The sequence below is a fragment of the Bison bison genome, unplaced genomic scaffold (assembly GCF_000754665.1).
Source record: "Bison bison bison isolate TAMUID 2011002044 unplaced genomic scaffold, Bison_UMD1.0 scf7180017860443, whole genome shotgun sequence".
Taxonomy (NCBI): domain Eukaryota; kingdom Metazoa; phylum Chordata; class Mammalia; order Artiodactyla; family Bovidae; genus Bison; species Bison bison.
The window spans coordinates 3411656-3416955 of record NW_011491015.1 but is presented as its reverse complement, the minus strand read 5'-3'; positions in this window follow the sequence as shown (position 1 = coordinate 3416955).

The following is a 5300-nucleotide window of genomic DNA, read 5'->3' as shown; positions in this document are numbered from 1 at the left end:
CCCCTCAGGGAAACGCGCTGAGAGAAGGTTGGGGGGCGCAGTTGAAGAACGAGTCAGGGACTCTGGGAGCAGAGGGCAACCAGGATAAGCTCACCTTCATGGAGTTCTGGTCAAGAAACAGAACCCTTTCCTCCAGCAGAACTGTGTAACGGCTTCATTGCTACTAGAAGATTCAGCATCCGTGTATTGATTAAAAGAGAATTCTTGGGCTTCCCTGGTGGCTCACGGGTAAAGAATCCACCTGTCAATGCAGGAGACACAGGTGTTATCCCTGGTCCAGGAAGATCCCACGTGCCACGGAGAAACTAAACCCCGTGCCCACAACTAGGGAAGCCTGTGCTCTAGAGCCCAGGAACCGCAACTGCTGAGCTCACGAACCCTGGAGACCGTGCTCCCCAACAAGAGAAGCCACCGCAATGAGAAGCCTGGGCACCACAGTTAGAAAGTAACCCGTGCTGGCCTTGACTGGAGGAGAGCCAGTGCAGCAACGAAGAGCCAGCACAGCCAGAAATTGATTGATTTATTTATTAATTTTTTTGAGCTAGACTGCCTGCATTTGAATCCTAGCTCTGTCACTTTTACCTGCATGACCTCGGGCAAGTCACTTGACCTCTCTGTGCTTCAGCTTCTTCAACTGTAAAATAGAGAGTATCTACTTCATAGTGTTACTGAAGATTAAGCCAGTGCTTAGATCACTTGGCCCTTAGTAACCTCTATACACGTATGAATTATTATTACTATAAGGATCCTGTTTAAAGTTGCTACAGTGCTCTTGCTGTGGGCAAATACATCTCTTGTGGCCAATCACTTACAATTTCTCCCTTGACTCCTGGGCATCCCGTGGTACATCTTCGGCCTTTTCCTTCTGAGGTCATTTCACTCCTCTGGGTGACAGCCCCTTATCAGTTTTTTTTTTTTTTTTCTCTCTCTCCCTGATCTGCAGCCGTTTGCTCTGTAGATTCTCCAATTTGAGACAGATGACAGTCCGCTGTGGCTTTCAAGAACCAGGGGATATGTGTCAAGATCTTAGAGAATTCCCACTAGCATCCTTCTCAAAAGATGTGGGATCAGAAAGACAGTGTCCCCTGCACCTGTGCCATCAAGGGTAAGATTCACTGCACAGGGACTTCCTGGTGGTCCAGTGGCTAAGACTTTACGCTCCCCATGCAGGGGATCCAGGTTCAATCCCTGGTCAGGGAGCTACATCCCACATGCCACAACTAAGACCTGGCACAGCCAAATAATGATAAAATATATATTTTTTAAAAAAAGAATCACGGGACAGTGCTTTCCAAAAGTAATGCTTCAATTTCCAATCTCTCCCCGCTACTTTTCTAACTTCGCATATCTTGTCTTTATGTCCCTTTTGATACCTGCCCGTGGGTAAGGGTTTCAAGTTCCAACGCCAGTTTCCAAGCATCTCCTTTGTCAGTCTGCTACCACCTTCCTTTGCAATATGAGAATAGTTGGCCTTTATTGGCTTAACTGAACTCCAGCTGAAAACGAGTTGAGTCCCATTTTATGATCCTTTTGAGAGCAAGGGTGTTCATGAGCAAAAGGCACCTGCTTCATATAAATACTGAAAGGAAAATGGCCTGGGAACCTCGCTGGATGTTCAGGATTACTCCCAGGGTTCAGGGTTGAAGGAAACGGGTTATTTCTTCCTTTGCATGAAGCCATTTCCTCACCAGCAGAAGCAGGCTGCACCCGCATTAGAACTAAGGCTGAATCTGCACAGGAATGCTTTCCACCAGCTGTCTGCTCACTTCCCTTTGAGGCCAGGTTCATTACCCTCTTAAAAGCCTGTTTTCTCATGCAGAGGAGCTTGGCAGGCCAGAGGGTATGTGGTCTTTGAAAGTGTGAAAGTGTTAGTCGTTCAGTCGTCTCTGACTCTTTGCATTCCCTTGGTCTATAGCCCGCCAGGCTCCTCCATCCATGGGATTCTCCAGGCAAGAATACTGGAGTGGGTTGCCGTTCCTTTCACCAGGGGATCGTCCCAAATCAGGGATCAAGTCCAGGATCATGTATGTGTGTGTAGTGTGTATATATACATATATGTGTGTATGTATGTGTGTGTACATATATGTATGTGTGTATATATACATACATATATATTCAGTTACATATACATATGTAACTGAATCACATTGCTGTACAGCAGAAATTAACACAATATTGTAAATCAACTATATGTCAGTAAAAAAAATTTTTTTAATAAAAAAATTTTAAAGGGGGAAATTTGGCCATAGACACATACAGATGAGATACACAAGATGAACATCCTAGAAATATGCAGAACTGAAGTGGTGCATTAACAAGCCAGGGAATGCCAAAGATTGACAGAAAACCACCAGAAATTGGGAAGAGGCAAGGAAGGATTCAGAAGCACCATAAACCTGAGACAACTTGATGTCAGACCCCTAGCCTCCAAAACTGTGAAACCATCCATTCCTCTTCTATAAGTTACGCAATTTGTGGCACTTTGTTACAACAACCCTAGTTAAAATACATGGATACCCACATACTGTACTTAGCCCTCAAATCCTCCCCTGTCAAACTCAGAAGCATCTATGCCTATCACTCGGAGAGCTCCCAGATGCCTTTGACAATAAAGCTGGCCTGGCCCTCCATGTCTCATTCATTCATTTCCTTAAATTTCCCAAGTACCAGTTCCATGTCAGATACTATTTTGATTGCTTGCCTTGGATTTCCCAGGCAAGAATACTGGACAAGGTTGCCATTTCCTTCTCCAGGGGATCTTCCCAACCCAGGGATTAAACCTGTGTCTCCTGCACTGGCAGGTGAAATCTTTAACACTGAGCCACCTGGGAAGCCCCAAACAATTCTACTCCAATAAATAAAATAAAAATTTAAAAATAATAATGAAAAGTCAACTTGATCAACCATAGTAGAAAGACAACTATATCATCTTTACGTTAGACTTTTAAAGGCTCCCTATAAAAATATTACAAAATCATTATGTGAAAAGGAAACCAAAGATCCACAGCAAAAACTTGGAGGGAAAAAAAATGTGATAGAGAGTGGGCAGGTAATTAATTTAAAAACATGGATCATGTTCCCTTTCTAGATTGTGTGATGTCTGAGCTATTTGGCAGCTTTTGTTTTTTTAATTAATAGACTTTTTTTTGTTGTTTGTTTTAGATGCACAGAAAAATTGAACAGAAAGTACAAAGAGTTCCCCCTCACACACTCTCCCACCTCCAGTTTATCTGGCAGCTTTTTAAAATTTGTAACCTGCTGTGCTTTCTCATCCTAAAGGAAAATCTCTGTGTCTAATTTTATGTCTGTCACCGTGTGGGCTTTTTCTTTAAGAGCGCCTGCAAAATCTCACCAACTTCAAGTCCCACAAAACCCAGGCCCCTTCCTGTCCCCTCTTTAGTCTGTTTCATTATCACCGCAGTACCACGAGGTGGGCATGTCAGAGCCAGACTGGGAACTGAGCCACAGGGAGGGTGAAGGACGAGCCTGGAGACAGGAGGAAATACTGAGGCCAAGAACTAGCACCCAGAGCCTTCTAGACAGGCCTGCCGCCAGTCGCCTCCTGCGGGATGCCCTGATACAGTCAACTCTGCAGGCAGGTATTTGACTTCTCATCCGGGACCAGGGGCCATAGCAACAACAGGCTGGTGGTCACTTAGCCACACGCCTGAAATTCAGGAAGCTCCAAAAACAGACAGCTTTTCCAGAGTCAGCAACAGCAGAGCTTAAAACTCAACATTCAAAAAGATAAGATCATGGCATCTGGTCCCATCACTCCCTGGCAAATAGATGGGGAAACAGTGGAAACAGTGACAGACTTTATTTTCTTGGACTCCAAAATCACTGCAGATAGTGACTGCAGCCATGAAATTAAAAGATGCTTGCTCCTTGGAAGAAAAGCTATGACAAATCTAGACAGCATATTAAAAAGCAGAGACATTACTATGCCGACCAAGGTAGGTCTAGTCAAAGCTATGGTTTTTCTAGTAGTCAAGTATAGATGTGAGAGTTGGACCATAAAGAAAGCTGAGGACCAAAGAATTGATGCTTTTGAACTGTGGTGTTGGAGAAGACTCTTGAGAGTCCCTTGGACTGCAAGGAGATCCAACCAGTCCATCCTAAAGGAAATCAGTCCTGAATATTCATTGGAAGGACTGATGTTGAAGCTGAAGCTCCAATGCTTTGGCTGATGTGAAGAACTGACTCACTGGAAAAGACCCTGATACTGGGACAGATTGAAGGCGGGAGGAGAAGGGGACGAAAGAGGATGAAACGGTTAGATGGCATCATTGACTCAATGGACATGAGTTTGAGCAAGCTCCGGGAGTTGGTGAAGGACAGGGAAGCTGACGTGCTGCAGTCCATGGGGTTGCAAAAAGTCAGACATGACTGAACAACCAAACTGAACTGAACAGCAGCAGAATCTGACCCAAATGGATCGGAGCTTACGGTTTATCCTCACTGACCCAGTTTTTTTTCTTTCCCCCACTCATTTTATTTTTAAAATTTTATTTATTTTTAATTGAAGGATAATTGCTTTACAATATCATGTTGGTCTCTGCCATACAACAACATGAATCAGCCATAGGTATACATATGTCCCCTCCCTCCTGAGCCTCCCTCCCACCTCCCACCCCATCCCGCCCTCCTAGGCTATCACAGAGCCCTGGTTTGAGTTCCCTGAGCTGACCCAGTTTTGTGTGAATATGTACCTGTCTTGCTGTTTGATTTCAAAGGCTGCCCCAGACCCCACAAGGGCTGCTGTGTTATACACAGGTCATGCACGGCAGTAGCTTTTCGCAAGTCTGCAGGGCTCTGAATCCTGAAATATATCTAGCCCCAGGGGCTTGGATAAGGGGTTACAAACCTGAACCTAACTCATAGGGTGGTGGTAAGGATGCAAAACGATACAGCATGTGAACGGGCTTGGAGAAGTATACAGTGCTTGCCAGATGTCAGCACCATTCATACCCCCGAAAGCAGAGAAGTAAGAAGAGAGAAGAGAAGTAAGAAGAGGGAAGTAAGAAGAGGAAGCTGGACTTCCCTGGTGGTACAGTGGAATCCACCTGCCAACGCAGGGGACATGGGTTTGATCCCTGGTCCAGGAAGATTCCACTTGCTGCGGGGCAGCTAAGCCCATGCGCCACAGCTACTGAAGCCTGTGTGCCCTAGAGCCCGTCCTCCACAGCAAAAGAAGCCACGGCAATGAGAAGCCTGTGCACCGAAACGAGAGAGTGACCCCCACTAGCTGCAACTAGAGAAAGCCTGCACACAGCAACAAAGACCCAGCACAGCCAGAA